Source organism: Ailuropoda melanoleuca, chromosome 6 (assembly GCF_002007445.2).
Source record: "Ailuropoda melanoleuca isolate Jingjing chromosome 6, ASM200744v2, whole genome shotgun sequence".
NCBI classification, from domain to species: domain Eukaryota; kingdom Metazoa; phylum Chordata; class Mammalia; order Carnivora; family Ursidae; genus Ailuropoda; species Ailuropoda melanoleuca.
In genome coordinates this window covers 94,097,001-94,115,288 of record NC_048223.1, presented here as the reverse complement: position 1 = coordinate 94,115,288, position 18,288 = coordinate 94,097,001, and the positions used below count along the sequence as shown (strand labels likewise).

At 43.7% G+C, this 18,288-nt stretch overlaps 1 long non-coding RNA gene across 3 annotated transcripts in view; it reads right to left on the bottom strand.

The window, feature by feature from the left end:
* Window positions 1–18,288, bottom strand: part of LOC105236739 — a 41,611-nt gene that overhangs the window by 15,248 nt on the left and 8,075 nt on the right. For all 3 annotated transcript variants that reach the window (XR_004626214.1, XR_002142263.2, XR_004626215.1), the window contains one exon: window positions 13,180–13,226. This is a non-coding gene — a long non-coding RNA (uncharacterized LOC105236739). The remainder of the gene's footprint in view (window positions 1–13,179; window positions 13,227–18,288) is intronic.

Here is an 18,288-nt window from a genome sequence, read left to right as displayed (position 1 = left end):
AAAGCACCTCAGGTTCATCCTTTCTCATTTCTACTTTCACTCGAGTGTCTGACTGTTGGACACATTCTTATTTTTAAAAAAAATATCAAAGTTCTGTCCCTTTAGGGATAGATGTCAACATGTCAATGACTTTGTCACTTTCTTTGCTAATGCCAATGCCATCCGAATTTAAAAAGATGAAGCAAGGAATTGTGTTTTAAAATGAAGGCCACGTGAACAGTCAAGCAGAGAGCCAGAAACTTCGAGAGAAGAGACTGAAAGTAGAACTCCGGTGGAGGGCATTTAAATTCCTTACAGTTGTGATCTTCCTCAGCCTTTCCCAGCCTCCATGGCCAACTGGAACAAAGGTGATGTCATATTCCCCTGGGAGTGTTTTGGGGGGGGGTCGCTGCCTGCGGGCACACTTTTAGTGTAAGCACCAAACTTCCACTCTTCCTGTCCCGCCTTGACAAAGCATGTGCCTCAGAATCATTTTCCTGCCACCAACTTCTCCAACTGAGAGAACATCAGGTCACACCCGAGAGACTAAACACCATGCTTCCTCATGGGCTTCCTGGCACCCACTGTCCTGTCCAGGCTGAGGGATTTCCTGTTTGGAAACCAGATGTGTTGGTCACCTCTTCATCTGTATTTTTAAATGGATTTTTCACTTAATACTATCAATAAATTCAGTGTGTAGGTCCATGAATGCAAGCGCATTCCACACGTGTGTCCTTGTTCGGGCTTCCTCTTCCGTGCCAACAACGATGGTTAAAGGTCAGAAGCTATTCACCTTGGACATTTTCACATCAGAAGCAGCACACAAATGTCTCTCCAAGCCCCACATTTCAGAACAGTTAGCAGCAGCATGTAGAAAAGTATCCAAGAAGCTATTTCATTTCCATGGCAGCCAGGACCCAGATGCCAAAGCTTTATAGATTAAAATCAATGCTGAATTGCATTCAGAAAGCCTGAATTGCCTGTCAGCCTTCAGGACCAGCAACGCAATGTGATAAATGAGGTGAAGAGCCTCATCCAGGCAAGGGAGTGCGTGCCGCATTAGCGAGCACTTCTGTGTCTTTTTCAAAGCAAATACCAAATGGAATGAATTACTGGGAAACAGCAAATGAATGTCAAGAATTTGAGATGCAGGAGTTGTAATTTATTAATTACTGGGAAAAGATGAACACAAAGTCAATGTGTGAAAGAATGTGGTGGGGGGGGAAGGGTGGAGCACGAGAGACAAAGTGAATGGCACAAGTAGAAGGCTCCTATTTTCTGGTAAAAAGAGAAGGATTTTTGAGGCATAGATACATGGTTCAACGACCAACTTGGTCATTGCCACTCCGTGTCATCAATTGCAGAGTGTTAATTAAATAAGATAAATATATAAACAACTAGGTTAGCATCTGGCACACAGTAGGCAGGCAATAAATGTGAAATCTCCCTTTCCCCAGCCCCCATTCTATTCCTTTTTCATTTAGTACAGGAATCACAGCACTGAGACAGAACTGATTTTGCTCAACAATTCAGTGTTAGAGAGTGAGCCTCACTGCCTCCCACAGCAGATCAACATTGAAAGAAAGTAAGGCAAGACGTTAAAGCATTGAGAACTTTACAGAAAAGCATTCACAAAGAATGGGTTGACTGTAAAATTGCATGAGTAATACAACTTTTGATGCTGTCTTCTGCCTGTTGGTGCAAATCTGTCCAATGGCAAAATAACAACCCACAGTTTCATTCTTCAGTGTCCTTGCCTCTCTTCTGTGACATTAATGCATTCTCTGAGCCCCGGGGGGAGCTGGGCATGTCATTCCAATCAGCCAGGTGCTCCTAACACGGCTGTAGCTTTCAGCAGCCATGATAGGGACTCCCTGGGGTGTCCTCTTGGTCATGAGGGACAGGAAGGATCCCATCTGAAGATGAACCATAAAGTAATTGAGTATGACCTGGAATGGGAGTCAAGAGATAGAGACGCCTGTCCTGGCTCACCACCAACCAGATGTGGAAAATGATGGGCTCAGACCAGAATATCATTTCCCAAACTATTTTTACTAGTTCTTTAAGACAATGTGATAGAAATAGCTTGTTTTTCCTCAATACCCACGGTTCCCTTGTTGGTAACACTACCCTTGATTTTTAGCTGTGAATACGGCCGCTCAGAATAGAGAGAACACACTTTCCAGCCTTCCTTGCATTTTTGCCTGCGAGGAAGTTCTGGCCAATGAGATGAAAGAGTAGACAGTATGTGCAACTTCTTGGAAGTGTCATTGGAAAGAAGAGTGTATGTGTCCCTCTCTTGCCCTTCCTTCTTCCTGGTGGTGTTTCTGTGTTTGTGGTGGCTGAAACTGGAGCAGCCATTGCAGACTTTGATATGAAAGCACATGCTGTGCAGAGTGGAACAGCATGACAGAAGGAAACGGGGTCTCTGACATTGCCAGGAGCCATGCCAACCCCAGACTATCTAGATTTCTTTTGTGTGGAAGAGAAAAAGTCACTGTTACTTTGGATTTCTGTTAATAGAAATTGAAGCTAATCTTAACAGAGATGTTAATAGATGTTCTACCAAAAAAGTTTCTTTGGGCAAATAAAGTCTGGAAATTCTGTATATTACAGATCCTTTCTAAAGACTTGCATGTATTCCGCACATTACAGGCTGTAAGAGGTCCTCTATAAAGAATCGTCATCTCTTATGAATTTCTCCCATGAGGCTAGCGATCTATAGAGCCTTGCAACTCTAAGCGTGGTCTGTGGACCAGCAGAATCAGCATCACCCAGGAGTTTGTTACAAATGCAGAATCGCAGGGAACCTTGGACCCACTGCGTTAGAATCTTCATTTTTAACAAGATCCCAGGTAATCTGTCTGCATATTAAAGGTTGAAAAGCATTGCTATTGATCACAGTGTGGAAAATGGTGTCCTGTGATCCTAGATTCTGGCACAAAAGTAGCCACATGTCTGGAGCCCCAGGAACAAATGAGCAGGCATGGGTGATTCTCCCAGCCTTAAACTGGCCCTGAGCTCTGCAGGTTTGAGGCTGCTACTCTCAACCCCATGAATCCTTGGGACAATTTCAGCTCCAAGCTTTGAGTCACTTTCAAGGCCACACCTTTTTTGAGTGACACTAATTGAGCCAGGAGTGGCCGACATCCTCTTCCTCTGCTCCCGGCCACCTCTGCTTCTGTAAGGGCTGCTGGGCTGGAGCTGGTCTCCTGCCAGAGCGGCCCCCTACTGCTCCACCCCTCTTTGATCAACTAGTGCTTTTCTTCACGTTATACTTGGATCTACATGAGAGTCAGAAAGGATTTCCAGCAGACCCAATGCTACCTGCCAGGGCCTACACTCACAGCCAGGGGCAGGGGGCAAAGCATCTGTCATTCCTTTTCAATCACACGCAAGCTCACACAGGGGCACCTAGTCTAGTCAATCAAGACTTCAGCTGAATTAAGTTATATTGTTTGTGAAACAGAAATCAATTGGATCAATTCCACTTGCTTCCTGTTTTACAGTTGATCTGGTGGTAGTGTGTCAGAGGCTGTGCTAGGCAGTGGTAAAGATTTTGTTTTCTGGAGCCAGGCTTACTGGGTTTGGACCCAGGCTGACCACACACTAGCTGCATGACTTTAGTCAAGTTACTTAACCTTAACTTCAACAAGCCTTGGTTTCCTCATCTGCAAAATGGGGATTAAAATTGTATCTCCTTCCCAGATTTGTTGCAAGGATTACATAAGGAATAAATGTGAAACACTTGGACTTGTTCCTGGTCTATAGGAAGTGCTAAAAAATAGTAAAAAATTTAAAAAGAGATACATTTGCAAAAGTCATAAGTAATTGCCATTATAATTTGGGGGATTAAAATCAAAATCTAAAAATGAGGAAAGAAATCTGCACATTGTATGAGTTGACATAGAGTATTTCAGCCCTGTTTCTCCCATGGGGTATCAGCTAAACGAATGATTGTCAGTTTCATGAAAACAGAACGGATCATTCTAGCAAGCGCACATTTAGCGCATGTCTACTTAACATCAAGGTAGGAAGTCTGTGCTGGGCACTGTGGGAAATGCAGTGACAGGAGTTTCCTGCTCTGTGACTCAGCAGGAGAAACGCATTGGCACAAATATCTTCCTTAAATGTTGAAAATGCTGTAATACGTTCTGTGAAAGTAGAAAAGCACATTGTAATAATAGGTTCCTGTGTCAGGAACTACCTATGCACCTTTGACATATATATAATGCCTTTGGATATGCAAAACAAGCCCGTGATGGCGGTAGAAACCATTCTCATTTTACAAATCAGTGGGCGGAGCTCCAAACACCAGAAAACTGCTAAGTTCTCATACCTGGGAAGTCAAAGAGCAGGATTCGAATTCAGGTCGGGCTGATGCCACAGTCCTTGCTTTTCTATCACATGAGACAGCGAAGAAGAGCAAAGCCTACACAGACAAGGCGACCTTTCAACTGGGCCTTGAGGAACAGTCAGGTTTTCGGGTGCAGTATGGAGTCCGAGGCGGAGGGAAGGCTGCATTAGCTGAAGAGCGCCGGGGCGCCTGCAGAGGCCGGCCGGCCAGGCAGGCGGGAGAGGAGATAGGCTGGCAGAGGTCCGAGAATTGGGAGACACAAACATGGGGAGCTTGACAGTCGTGACACGGCAGAGGACCCTGAGTCGGAGACTGAGGAGCTTGGCCGGCATTCCCTGGAGCAGCTACTACAGGGCCTGGGGGAGAGGAAGGCGTGCCCGTGGGGGATGGGCCCCAGAGGGCCAGCGAGAGGTAAGAGGGGGCACTGAGGTACGAGGCAGCAAGCACACAGGCTCCATTTAAAGGCATTCAAAACTGAAAACTCCAAAGCAAACAAAATAACCCACTGTACTTGCAAAGCCAAACAAGCCTGCAGTGAGCCCGGCCTTCCAATGACTGGTTTGCAGTTGCAAAAGGGGTGCAAAGCCGGAGTCAAGGAGACCAATTAGGAGGCTGTGTGTGGAGGATGGGGGGGGCGGGGGCACGACAGAATGAAGACATTGCCAGTGGGGCAGAATCTGACGCATCATTAAGACATTTAAAAATCCTCCTATCGATGACTAAACAGCTGGATTTTACATCTGGCCCTATCACTTCCTTAATTATCACTTGCAGTGGGAGAAAGAGACACATGGACGAAGCATTACCCATAGGTCTGCTTTTGAAGCCTCTAAAATTCAAATGGATGAAATTACTTTGTGTGATGCTTGTGATTTAACTGTGTGCCGCCTCCCAGCCTGTGAGGGTGGGGGGCAGGGGAGAGGGGAGAGAATGGTTAAATAAAAACAGTTCTATTTTGGGCATGCTTTAATGACAACCTGCTCTTCGAAATATTTTTCGTGCAATGCCTTTTCTGTGCCGTGTCATTGAAAGTGTTTTTAATTCCAAAGAGAGGCTGTGGCACAGGATGTTAATCAATGAAATTCTGGCATGCATTTCTATGAATGTGCCTCATTATTCATATTTACCACTGACAGAGACTAGTGCTGAAGCCCGGGCCGTATTATCATTCATGCCTGGTTAATAAAGGAAAAAAACAAATGCTGTAGGAAATTCATCCTGATGCTGGAGGGAAGGAGAAAGGCCTATTTTAGGTCTCTGGGATATTTCATTGTCCCCAAGGCCTTCCCTGTGAGTCACAGGACAGAAATTTGAGGCAGAGAAGGCAGAATAGCAGAGTAGTCTGGGCTGAAAACTAAGTTTTGGCTGCAATGCTGGAGAATAGTGTGGATGTATTCCTTGCTTGCGGGTTTCTGTAATAGTTTCTGTTCTGTATGCACGGGACGCAGCCAGCAATGCCAGCGTTTTTGTTCCTCTGAATTCCTGTCCTTGGACACTGCCAGGATTTAGGGTGGGGTCAGCCCGGGGCCATTTTAGCCCCAATAAAGGTCTGTTTTATTAAAGGCCTGCTTGTCCCTTGCCTGTTTACTGCTGCCTAATACAACACTTTCTTTATCTCTTTCTGGCGCTGCCCCAAAGAAAGCAGGGAGACTTGCTGCCTCTGGGATTCCAGTTTCTATCTTCAGGCTGGTCGCCTAGGGTTTAGGGGCTCAAATGGGGAAAAGCTAGAGCACAGAGTTTCGGACAGAATTTCCGATATGCCATAGTCCAATGCAGAGCAACAGCACCGGTGACAAGGAGGAGGCTTCTGATCTACACTGTTGAGCTGTTTCTTCCCCTTGCGGCTGAACCCTCCTGTGAGAGTCACACGCTCCCCTCCCCGCACCCAATGACAAGACCTGCAGCCCACGGGGTGTGAACGTGGCGGGTGTTTCCCTGGGAAAACTAGCTGGTGACTTGGGAATGCACGCCCCAATGTTATCTGGATGATTACCATGTTCTCACCCACTCATCTGGTCCGGACAGTCAGGGGCTAACAGCCCAGGGCACCTGTAAGCCGGGCAGGCTTCCGGAGCTCTGAGCCCGTGGCCTAGGCACTTTCACAGCGCTCCAGGCTGTGAAGGGCCCTCCATGTCTTATGTATGCATTTAATGTATGTAAGTGTTTCTTAAAGCTCTTAAAATAAGGGGACCCCTATTTTCATGCGGCACTGGCTGCTGCAAATTAAGCAGCGGGTCTCAACTAAAAGGTGGGATCTCTGAGCATTCCCGAGTAAGGCAACCGACTGTGGAGAAAGTTCCTTTTTTAGGTTCCCCAGTGGTATTCCAACTCTCAGGAGATTAAAGGAAGCATATGAGGCAGTGACAAGTATGAATGCCTGAGAAATCCTGAGATCTGTTCACACAGAGGAGCAGGGGGGCCCATTGATTCAGTGGAAAGGAAAAGTGTGACATAGCCTTGAAATAGCCGGCCCAGCAGAGCTAGAAAGTTCAGAGAAGAGGATGATTGGCAGTGGCAGATGAAGCTGTGAGGTCAAGGAGAGGGGAGTAGAAAGAGGCCGTTGAATAAGCCCTTGAAGAGGTAATTGGAGACCTAGAGAAGCCGTAGAAGAGAGGGGTAAAAGCTGGCTGGAATTGAGAGGAGAATCCCCAAAAGTGGAATTGGAAACCGCAAAAAAGAGAACTTGTTTGGGAGAATTGAGAGACGAGGGCTGGTAGGGCTGAAGAGGTGCGGAAGGGGGGCCTACACCTGTCTGCAGGTCACTGTGAAGGTGGGGAGGGCAGAGGAATGGAGAGCTTGGCCTGGACACTGTCAAAGGGGAGCGGAGAAGAGGCATGGCCATGGATCCAGCACATACCCGAGTCCCTGAACCCTTGCCGCCGCCCCCACCCCCCTCGACTGGCAAGCTCCGGAGCAGGATGGAGCGCAGCAGCAGGAAGAGGTTAAGCCATGCTTCTGAAAATATGGTCTGCGAACATCTGCAGCCGAACCCCTTTCTGTATTTGTTGCTAATGCATTTTCTGGATCCTACCCTGGACCTCTGCTATCAGAATCCCTCAGGGCCCTGGACACGGGAGGACAGGAGTTAGCGTTTTGTACTGAAGTTCCCAGGTGATAGAGAATCCAGATGGGTTGGGGCGGAGGGGGAACTAGGGCCAACTCTGGAGACTGGACTGTGCGGGGGCTGAGTCAGGACGGGAGCCTATGGACGATGACCTGAGCGATTGCCAGGCACATCTGTCACAAAGGGAGGTTCCTCCCAACAGCTTCCCACCGCCAGGCCCCAAAGAGCCTCCTGCCAGCCAAGTTCACGTAACTGTCTCCTGCAATCCCCAGGGAAGATTAAGAATTTCCAGTGAAGACTATGTTCCTGAAAATTGTACTCTGGTCTAGTTTTTGTTTGGAGGTAGTCCATCTAAGGAGGGTCCCAATAACACCAGCCATATGAGGGGGGTTCTTAGTATAAAAGGGAAGACCCCGTGATTTGGGTGTACAGAGCTTGCCCGGCACTTGGCTCCGCCCTCAAGCCAAGCACTACCCACTGCTCACCTCTTTCTTCTCCAGCCTTACACCTGTTCAAACTCTGCTTGCTTAAATATCCAGAAAACTTCCAGGTCTTGGCTTAGGCCAGATTCCTTATTCTGGGTTCAGCCTTTCAGCCCTAGATATATTTGATCTCTTTACGCCACTGATTCTGCCAACGTGAATAAGCTGGCTGGATTTATGTGTGGTTCTCACATTCAGCCTCTTACTCTATTTCCCTAACCTCCGGCTTCCTCTTCTAAGAATCCTTTGCAAATCTGTATTGATTAATCCCTGACTGATGTCTCACTAAACTACTGATGATTCCTTCCAGGCAGACTGGTTTGCCTCTCAGCTGTCTGATCCCCTAAGAACATCTCAAGGTACCGACCATCCCACAGTTCCTGTATGTTTTTGAAAGCAGTCTTTCTCAAACTTAAGTATGCAGACAGGTCACCTGGGAATGCACGTTCTCATTTAGAGGGTCTGGGGTGGGACCGGAGATTCTGCTTCTGGTCCCCTGGGGTGCTGATGCTGCTGGCCCATGGACCGTATCCCGAGAGGCAGGTTTTACAAATCAGTAGTTCATAATTCTCTGTCCCCCTCTACCTGCTCCAGTTTTGTTTTTTTTAATTATCTCATCATTCTACTTTAAACACAGGAATAGGAAAAGAATCTATCTGCAGTTAATTTGGATTTAATTTTCTTGCTTCTAGTCAAATTGATCTCTCCAAACCAACTTCAAATTGGCATCCCCACACAAATTTCTATCATTTTCTTTGCATTATTTTCTCTGGGCCCTACTGCAAATGTCTTGTACACAGGCATATTAGAGAGGTAGAAGGACAGTGAGTTGTAGAAAGTGGCTAGCCGGCAGGCTTCCTCCAACCACCAGGTAACATGGCAGCAGAAGTTCCCAAAGGTTGGGCTCAGAGGGGCCTAGTTCGCCATGCCCTGAGCCATTTGCCAAGTTGATCTCACACACTTCTGTCTCCATGACTTTCACATCCAAAGCCCTAGTTCCCTTCCTCCTTTGCATTAGCAGTTGCTAAGTAAAAATGAGCCAATTGCTAGCACTCCTAATTTTAGAAAAAAAAAATCATAATTTTTCTACTTGTATTTGGGATCTGAAAACATTTATTACTTTTAACATTTACATTTTAAATAAGGATTTCTTTATTTTTGCACTAGGCAAGTGAATTGAGTGAATCATCTCTCTAAAAATAAAGTTTTGGAATTGTGACAAATGTTTCACAATAGTAATATGTGAGGATGGAGAAATGGTTATTATTAAACATACACCTTAGGTCTCTCCTGTCAGTAAAACCTACCTATTCCTCAGGTTTTCCCCCTCAAACCACTGCCTGGATTTCTTTACTTTTCACAGTGGAACACTTGGAATGATCCATATCTATTCAGAGACCTCTTCATCCATACTTTCTCAGGAAACATCTGAAGTGGGCTTCTGTTTTCATCATTCTACTGAACTTGCACTACAAGGACATCAGCCATCTCTGAGTCACTGGGTCTACTGGCTCCTCAGTTTGTTTGCTCTCCCTGTCTGAGCACGTGATGCTGTCAACTCATAAGACTAGGAACAAAGCAAGGATGTCTACTTCACCATGTCTATCCAACCTTTGTATTATATGTATATAATTTGTATATAATGCAAATATATACAATGTATATAATACAAACAAACATAATTACATATAATATGTAATACATAAATGTAATATATATAATATGTATTTCTGGACATTATAATGTTTTATTATCTTTAAAAAAAAAGAGAGAGAAAAGAGAAATGATTCTGGCTGGGGAGAGACTGCCCCTTCTGGAACCAGTCAATTCTTAGCGATAACAAGGCGCTCAGCTGAAGGCATGCATCTGTATGCAAACTAGCCAATCAAGAGCCAAACCTCCTCTCTCTGGCCCAAGTTCCCCTGAAGGCAATCTTCCTCTGCCGTAATCATCCCAGGGCCAGGTGCCAGGCAACCAGAGCCCATCCTTATAGCCCAGAACCTACTGAAATTGTTCAGACTAGCCAGTCCTAAACTGTTCACCTTCCTCTGCCTTGTCTTTTCCCCAGAAACCCTCATAAAGACTCTTGCCTCAGCTTTCTCCTTGCTCCTGCTTTTCTGTCTCCTGGGGCTTCCCAGGTGGCCCTGCATGGCGTGCCATGCCTCCTGTTACTAGGACTTGGGAGTATAATAAACTTTTGTTTTTCTGAGCCTCTCCCGTGTTTTCTCTTGTGGGTGTATCTATCACATAAAAGAACCAGAACACATTGTTACTGGTGGCTCTAGACAGAGCCATAAAGCAAGAAAAAGAAATACACAGCATCTAGATAAAGAAAGGAAGAAAGAAATATTCTTAGATGATGTGATTATGTAGAAATTTCTAAAAAAAGGCTACTGGAATTAACAAATGACTTTAACAAGGTTACATGAACAATTAGACAATGAAATTCCAAAACAAAACCATTTACAATAGCAGCAAAAAATGGGATACTTAATGATAGATCTGACCAAAGATGTTCAAAGTATGTACACTGAAAACTACAAAACATTGCTGAAAATAACTAAAGAGGGCCTAAATAATAGGATCCTGGATTGGATGTGGAGCAAAAGAATCAATCTTGTTGTCAATTCTCTCCAGATTTACCTATAGATTCAAGGCAGTCCAACTGATATTACAGTTGGCTTTTATTTTTGTAGAAATTGACAAGCTGACTCTAAAATTCAACAGGGAATGCCAAAAAGTTAGAATTTTCAAACCAGCTTAAAAAAAAAAATTAAGTTGGAGGATTTACGCCACCTGACTTCAAAGCTTATTTTAATGTTGCAGCAATCAAGATATGTCGTATCAGCATAAAGATAGACAAATAATAAACAGAATAGAAAATGCAAAACTAGACCTGCATGTAATGTAGTAATTGAAGTCTGACAAAGATGCAACACATGGTGCTAGAACAGCTGGATATTTGTATATAGAAAACTAAAATTAATAAAAACTAAGACCAAAAAGCCAAAAAAACCTCTTTAGTCTATGGCTTCTACCATATAAAATTAATTTTTAAAAAATGGATTAGGGGCACCTGGGTGGCTCAGTTGGTTATGCATCTGACTTTGCCTCAGGTCATGATCTTGGGGTCCGGGGATTGAGCACCCCCCTTCCTCAGGCTTCCACACTCAGCGAGGAGCCTGCTTGTCCCTCTCCCCCTGTTCTCCTCTCTCTCTCTAATAATAAATAAAGTCTTTAAATAAAATGCATTATAGACCTAAATATAAAACATAAAACTGTAGAAATTTTAGGAAGAAACATAGGATAAAATGTCCATGACCTCAGTTTAGGTTGGGATTTCTTAGTTACAATACCAAAAGCATGACCTACCAAAGAATACATTGATAAATTGGACTTTATCAAAATGTAGAACTGCTCTTTGAATGACGTTATTAAGGCAAATGAAAAAAGGCATGGACTGGGAGAAAACATTTACAAATCACATATATGATAAATGACTTCTGTCCAGAATTTATAAAGAATTTTCAGGTCTTAATCCAGAAGTTCACTGACGTGTAAATGCATAAACAAATGGTGGTATATCCATTCATGAAACACTACTCAGCCATAAAAAAAGGATGAATCATGGATATAAGTACATAGATGGATATCAAGACAATTATGCTGAATGAAAAGAGCCAGTGAAAAGGAATTTTTAGTGTATGCTTCTATTTATGTACATACACTGCTAATAAAGTGGAAATGAATTAACAGGGACTGAAAGCAGATCAGTTAGTTGCCTAGAATGGGGACAGAGGAGGGAGGGGGGTAAAAAAGGATTGTAAAAGAGCGCAAGGACAGTTTGGGGGATGAGATACGTTCAGTCTCTTTATTATAGTCATGGCTTCAAGGCTGTATACATTTGTCAGAACATCATCTCTTAAGGTCCACCTCTGCTGCCCTCTCTCTCCCGGACCTTGAAGGAACTCCTTTGTCTATTATTATTGCCCATCATTCTAGTATAGCCAGACTTTTGTGAGGTCTGGCTTTATAAAAGAAAAGGAAGGGTAACAGCATTTCAGGCAATCATCTTTCAGGCAAAGTATGAAAAGCCTACTTACTTTTGTGCAATTACTGGGGGTTGGAGGTGGGTTAGGAAAACCTCAGCACAATGCAAATTGATATCCCCCAAATTATCCTGCCCACGTGAACAGTACCATTCTCCTTACCATCCAGACGCCAGGCCCCACATTGCTCATGCACCTTTGCATATAATTTTCATGTTCTGTCACTTCATTAAAAATGCCTTTCGTAGTCTGTGCACTTAGTCCTGTTCCACATCTTTATTTTACAGTCAGCTTCTGGCCCCCATTTCCTTCCTTTCCCGTGCCATTTTCCCCACCCCCAGTTCTCTCTGCAAATGGCCACTGGGGTGATTTTCTCAGAAGATCACCTGGAACATTCCAGTGTCCTGCTTAGAGGCTTTTCCAGGCTCCCTATTGTTAAGACAAGGTACAGACTTCGCCAGGCAGTCAAGGCCCTTTCCAGTCCAGTCCTACCTGGACTTCTCTCTTTCTCCTCCTCTCTAATGAACCCTCTGCTCCAGCCAAGCGGGTCTCCTTCCCCCTCCAAATAGCTCTATCCCTTCCAGCTGCTTCTCCTTCTTGACTGATACCTCCCTTCTTAGAGGCTTAGCCCCTGCCCTTTTGTTCCCCCACAGTCTTTCTGACTCTGAGTCACCATTACCTTTTCCTTTTTGGATCTCAGGCTCTTTGTTGCCTTCATGCCAAGCATTTGGGCAGTTAACCCCAGCTTGTGTTATGAAAGTTTTATTTTGCTGTTTAACTTTACACATATGTATTTATGTTTCTCTCTCCATTTGGGCTATTGCTTTCCTACATATGTTGCAAAAACATTAGTCCCTCCAGCTGCTCAAACCAAAAAGCTCATTGTATTCAAATAATTTTGGGGAAAAGCTGAATACCGTGCCCCTCTCTTAAAGATTCACATTGCATATCAACATATTAAAAGATCTAAAAAGTCCTGTACTGCTGAAACTTGGATTATATCTTTGATTCATTTCTTTGCTTATTCCCTGATGTTTAACTGCTGAGAAAATCTTTCTTGTCTTGAAACCCTATTAATATTCCCTAGAATTCCTCTCAGGGGAGACTTTGAGAAGTACCGAATTGGATTATGAACGCCTTCCCCATCATTGTAACGCTACCATGGTGCCTAGCCTACTGACGTAGCACTTAGTAGGTGCTTAGGAAATATTGGGGGATTTGGTGAAGAATCATTAATGTTTTACTCACTGATCTGAATTCTTCTAAGAGTTTCCTTCTGTGCAGTCTTGAGAATGCTGTAAAACAAATAAATAACCTTGCTTCCATTTCTTATTAAATTTATTGGCAGTAGGCTCTGAAACTTAATGGGATTTCTGAGTCCTCTATACACTCCCATGTCTACCTGAGAAAGATAGGCTGTGCTCCTACACCGTGGGAGCATAAAGAGTTCAGTGAATTTTCTACTTCTAGCACACCAAACCCAGGCTCAGCCTGTCATTTAAATGGCTGCCTTATCATTTCATTTCCCTCAGAGAAATGGTTCAGAGAAAAGCTTGGGAGCCCTGTGGACTCCCATGAAGGAACTACACAGAACTTCAACACAGAACAGTCATATTTCCACGTCTCGTTTTTTCACATTTGTGGGTTTGGATGTACTTTCACCAGCATGCTGGATAGAAAAGCTAATGATTTGGATGTGAATCTGAGATAGCAAAAGAAAAATAACTACAATTATTTCAATAGCCAAAGTTGTGGTAGGTTTGCTAGCACTTTGAAGCCAAAGTTTGATCTTGGGATTCTAAAGCATTAGGAATCTCTGAGAGGATTGACAGTGTTAGTGATTTTTTTTTTTTTAGTTAGTAGGACTTTTTTAAAAAATTGCTTTTAATAGATAATATATCTTATACATTATAGTATTCATATTATTACATTATTCAAAATATAATACATTAAATATAGATTTATGTATATGTATATATAAAACAAAAATTCAACATATACAAAAGAATATATAGCAAAAAGCTAATTCTCTCCCATCTCTCCATCTCTGCTTCCTGCTCAACCTGCTGTCCCCAAAGGCAACCCTTTTTAAAAGATACTTTTTGAAACTTCCAAGGACATTCTGTGCATATATGAGTTCATAGTTATAAGATGCCAAATGTTATTATACAATTTACACTACTTAACCTTGTTTCTTTCACTTAATATGCAGGAGATGTGTCCATTTCAGTACATGAAGGGCTTCAGTGTCCCATTCATGGTCCATTATTTCCATATTGATGGACATTTTGTTTATTTTTTACTTTTTGCTATTATAAATGATGCTATAATGAATATTCATATATATATCTTTTCACAAATGTGTGAATAAAACCATGTAATTAGTTAATTCTTATATTTAGAAATTGGGGGGTCAAAAGGTTTATGTATTTTTAGACTTTAATGGATCCCACTAATTTGCTCTCCTTAGCAGCTACCGTGGAATCTACAATTCCACCACCAATGTACCGTAGTGTCACTTCCCAACACCCTTATCTATACAACCTGTTATCCAACTTTCCTTTTAACTTTTTCCAGTATTATAGGTCAAAAACATTGTCATAATTTGGATTTCTTACATGAGAAATGAAGTAAAGCAAAGTATTTTTCCAGGTGAAAGACCTACAATTCCTCCTTTTCTGTGAATTGTGCATATTCTTTATCCACGTTCTGTTGCGATATTGTCTTATTATTGATTCATGGGAATTCTTTATATACTGTCTGTGATATATATTGAAATAACTGACTTTAATAGTCACTATTAAACTCCTGAGAGAGATGTGAGACCATGATCTCTTCCAAAGTGTCATTCTCTTTAATTCTGATTTTTTTTAAAAGGTGTGTAGAAACTGCTTTATAGATTACTGATGTCCTTCCTTCTACCTTAGCGTCATAACATTCCTACCCAAACAAGACCACAGTTACATATCAGCACATTCTGTATCAGCTTTCCAAAATTAGCCAGTAGATTTAATAGATTTTTTTTTTTTTTGGAAACGCTGTAGGCTCATGACTTGTTTATGTTCTAGGCTGTGTATCTGCCATGGCTGGTGGGATTTATTCAAAGAACAACCCTGCCATTCCCTCTAGATCAGAGGTTACAAATTGGCCACCCAAGGGCCAAATGCAGTCATGATGTGTTTTACTTGGCCAGCATGGTGTTTAGAAAAAAATGTGAATTAGTTGCCCACATTAAAGACAGTGGGTAATTTTACAGGAATATCTAGACTTCTGGCTTCTGCTGACAAATCACAAGATCTGGCAACACTGCATTTGCACATGACAACAATTGGCTGGAGCCTGTGGGTATCTGCCCTTTGCATGGACCATGTGCCTCTATGTTCTTCACCCAAGCCTGCCTCATTTACATCACCTGCCAAGTTCCTAGGGGTGTTTGCCTTTGTAACACCTGACCATTTGTTCCCAGAGTTTCCTCTCTCTCCCTCGTCAGTCGGAAGAAGAAAAAAGTCTCCCAGGTGTCTTGTCTCAGACTCAGGTCTGTTCCTCTTCTCCACCCCAGCCTTCCTCCCTTTCCTTCTTTGGAATGTGGTTTCCCTACATCCCAGGAGTGTTTACTTGTACTTGCCTGGGTCCTCACGTTTCCCCTTGCAGCCTTTCCCTACTCCCCAGGATGCCTTCCAAAAGAATTTGGAAAGATAAAAAAAACTGCTCTGCTAGGGCATGAATTTTAAAACACCGTTAAACAGACTTTAGAAAAGTTTTGAGAAAGATGAATAAAAGCAGATTTCTGAGGCTTCCTTTGGGAATGAACGGAGGCTTTCACAGGAAAATGTTTTTGAGGGTGGAGCACAGTGACCTAGGACTGGTTTGCTCCTCTCCACCCCTACCTGCTTCTCGTGGGTCACATTTTCGTCAGCTTTCCCCTGATCCTCTGCCTCAGCTTTGTCACCGTTCTCCCTGCTGCTGCCGGTCTCTACTCTTCAATCCTGTTCTCCAGAAACAATTTTCTAAATTATGAATCTATTTTATCAACCCCTACCCATCTTCAAAGCCTTCAGTCAGTCCCTGTTGCCTAAATGTGTTCTTGTCAACAAGGCTCCCGAGGTCCTTTATAATTGGCCTGAAGGACCTCATTTCCAACCCATCCCTTTCCCTGGTACCCTAGGGGTGTCGGCTCCTGGCCTCATCCCTGAGCATGCACCAGGAACGCTGTGTCTCCATGCTGAGGCACATGGCACTCCCTTTATCGAAACACTGGATTCTGATCTTTTACATCACATGCTCCTATTCATCCTTCAAGATCCAAGGCAACGTCACTTCTTCTGTGAGGCCTTCCATTTTCTCCCACTTGGTCTCTACCTCTTCTGTATTTCTACAATACTATGAAGGCAGGACAGCCTGGGGAAGGCTTCCTCAGTCTCCCCAGCCTTGGATGAGGTTAGCACCCCCTCCCTGGCCCTGGGGTTCCCACAATACTTATTCTGCCATCTCAGTCACTTCAAATGTCCCGGCCCCACTCCCATGCTCAGCCCCTCTAGAACAATAACTGTCTCTTTCCTCTTTTTACCAATGGTGGAAGCATAGGCTCTGGTACAAACTAGATGCTCAATCAGTGTGTGATGAACAGAAAAATTAATGAGAAAGGGAAAATAATGTGATGGAGAGAACTCACGCGACTATATGAATGCTTAACTCTCATTTGTATTTGAAGAGATGGTTTTTGAACAAATATTTTAACAGCATAATCAGGAAGATAGAAACCATGCTAGGTGTTGCAACCGGAGGAGATTTAATACAGGGAATTGTCTCACAGCCGTGGGAAGCAAGTCTGGAAGAGCAAAATGGGAGGGAAGTGGAGACAACCTAGTTATTAATGATTGTGGGAAGAAGCTGCTGACCCCAGAGCAGAGGTGAATGAGCCGCCACCCTCAGGACACAGGTGCTAATGGTTGAGGAGGCAGCAGCAAACAATAGGGACACAATCTGCCTCCTTGTGTTTTCAGCCTATCTGGGAGGAAAGACATTAAGGGGGTATTAACGATAATGCCTTTTGATAAACTGTATAGAGAAAGCTCAAGAACCACAAAGCTGGGGGATTCAATTTAGCCTGGGGCTAGTGGTTCCCAAAGTGTGGTCTGCAGAATCAGAATCACCTGGGGACTTGTTTAAATCACCCCCATCCCAGACCTACCCAGGTAGAATTTGGCGGAGGGGGCAGAGAACAGGAGAAGGAGTCTCTTTTTAAAAAGTTCTCCAGGTGATTCTCAGGCAGACCAAAGTCTGAGAAGCCCTGCCAGAGGGGGCTGCATGACCTCGGTAAGGACATATTTACACTGAGATGGGAAGGCTGAGCAGGAGTAAGTCAGAAGCAGGAGGGGTGGGAAAAGATTATTCCGGGCCAAAAGGACAGCATGTGTCAAGATCTGGAAGCCCAAGAATGCCAGATCTATCACAAGAACCAGTAGATAAGGGAAACCAAGTGGTTAGAGATGAAGAATCGTAGGAGGAACAAAGACAAATCAGAAGGTGGGAAAACCGGACCCTGTGAACTCTGATAAAAAATGAAGTAAAGTAGAAATAATAAGATTAACTGTGAGTGACTAATCTCACATTGATCTTACAGTGACCCAGCTGGAGGAGCAACTGCATCATTTAAAGCAGACTGAAACCAGTGAAGCTCCTCTAAAGAAAATGAGGACCCGAGTTAAGTCCTGGTGAACATTTGTTGCCTGTGTAATGGGAAAAACTGCCAACCAAACTCACTCCATTCCCTTTCCCCTAAAGGAGACAGGTTGAACCTAAGTAATTTAATCCAGTAGTCTGGAGTTCTTCCTGGCCTCTGTTAATGAGCGGCCTTGTTCCTTTCTCCATGCTGTTTGGCTCCTGGTGGGAAGTCTGTTCTGCACAATAATGGGGCTCCCTTGTCTTGCCAGTGAGAAAACAGGTCTTTCTCAATGAGGATTCAGATCACATTATCCCTGAGATAGTATACGTGCCCAATTTAACATGGCCATGATTAAAAGGCCTGGTATGCCTGTAGCTCATACTGGGAAATGAAATGGAATTGTGACCAGAGGGATCCATATCTCCCCAGGATGATGATGGGATTTTTTAAAAATTTTCCTCCCTTCCCTCCCTCTCTCACTCCCTCCCTTACTTCCTCCCTCCCTTTCTCTCCCTCCTTTCTCCCCCTTCCTTCCTTCCAGATTTGGATGGCCATCTCTGAACATCCAGCACTGCTACTTTAGACCGAAAAAGGGACTTGGAATCTTGCATGGGAAGGAAAGAAGAACCTAGGGAGGGAGGCCTCTTACTGTAGATTTGGGTGGGGTTTTTGTAAGGGAGATGGGTAAAGAT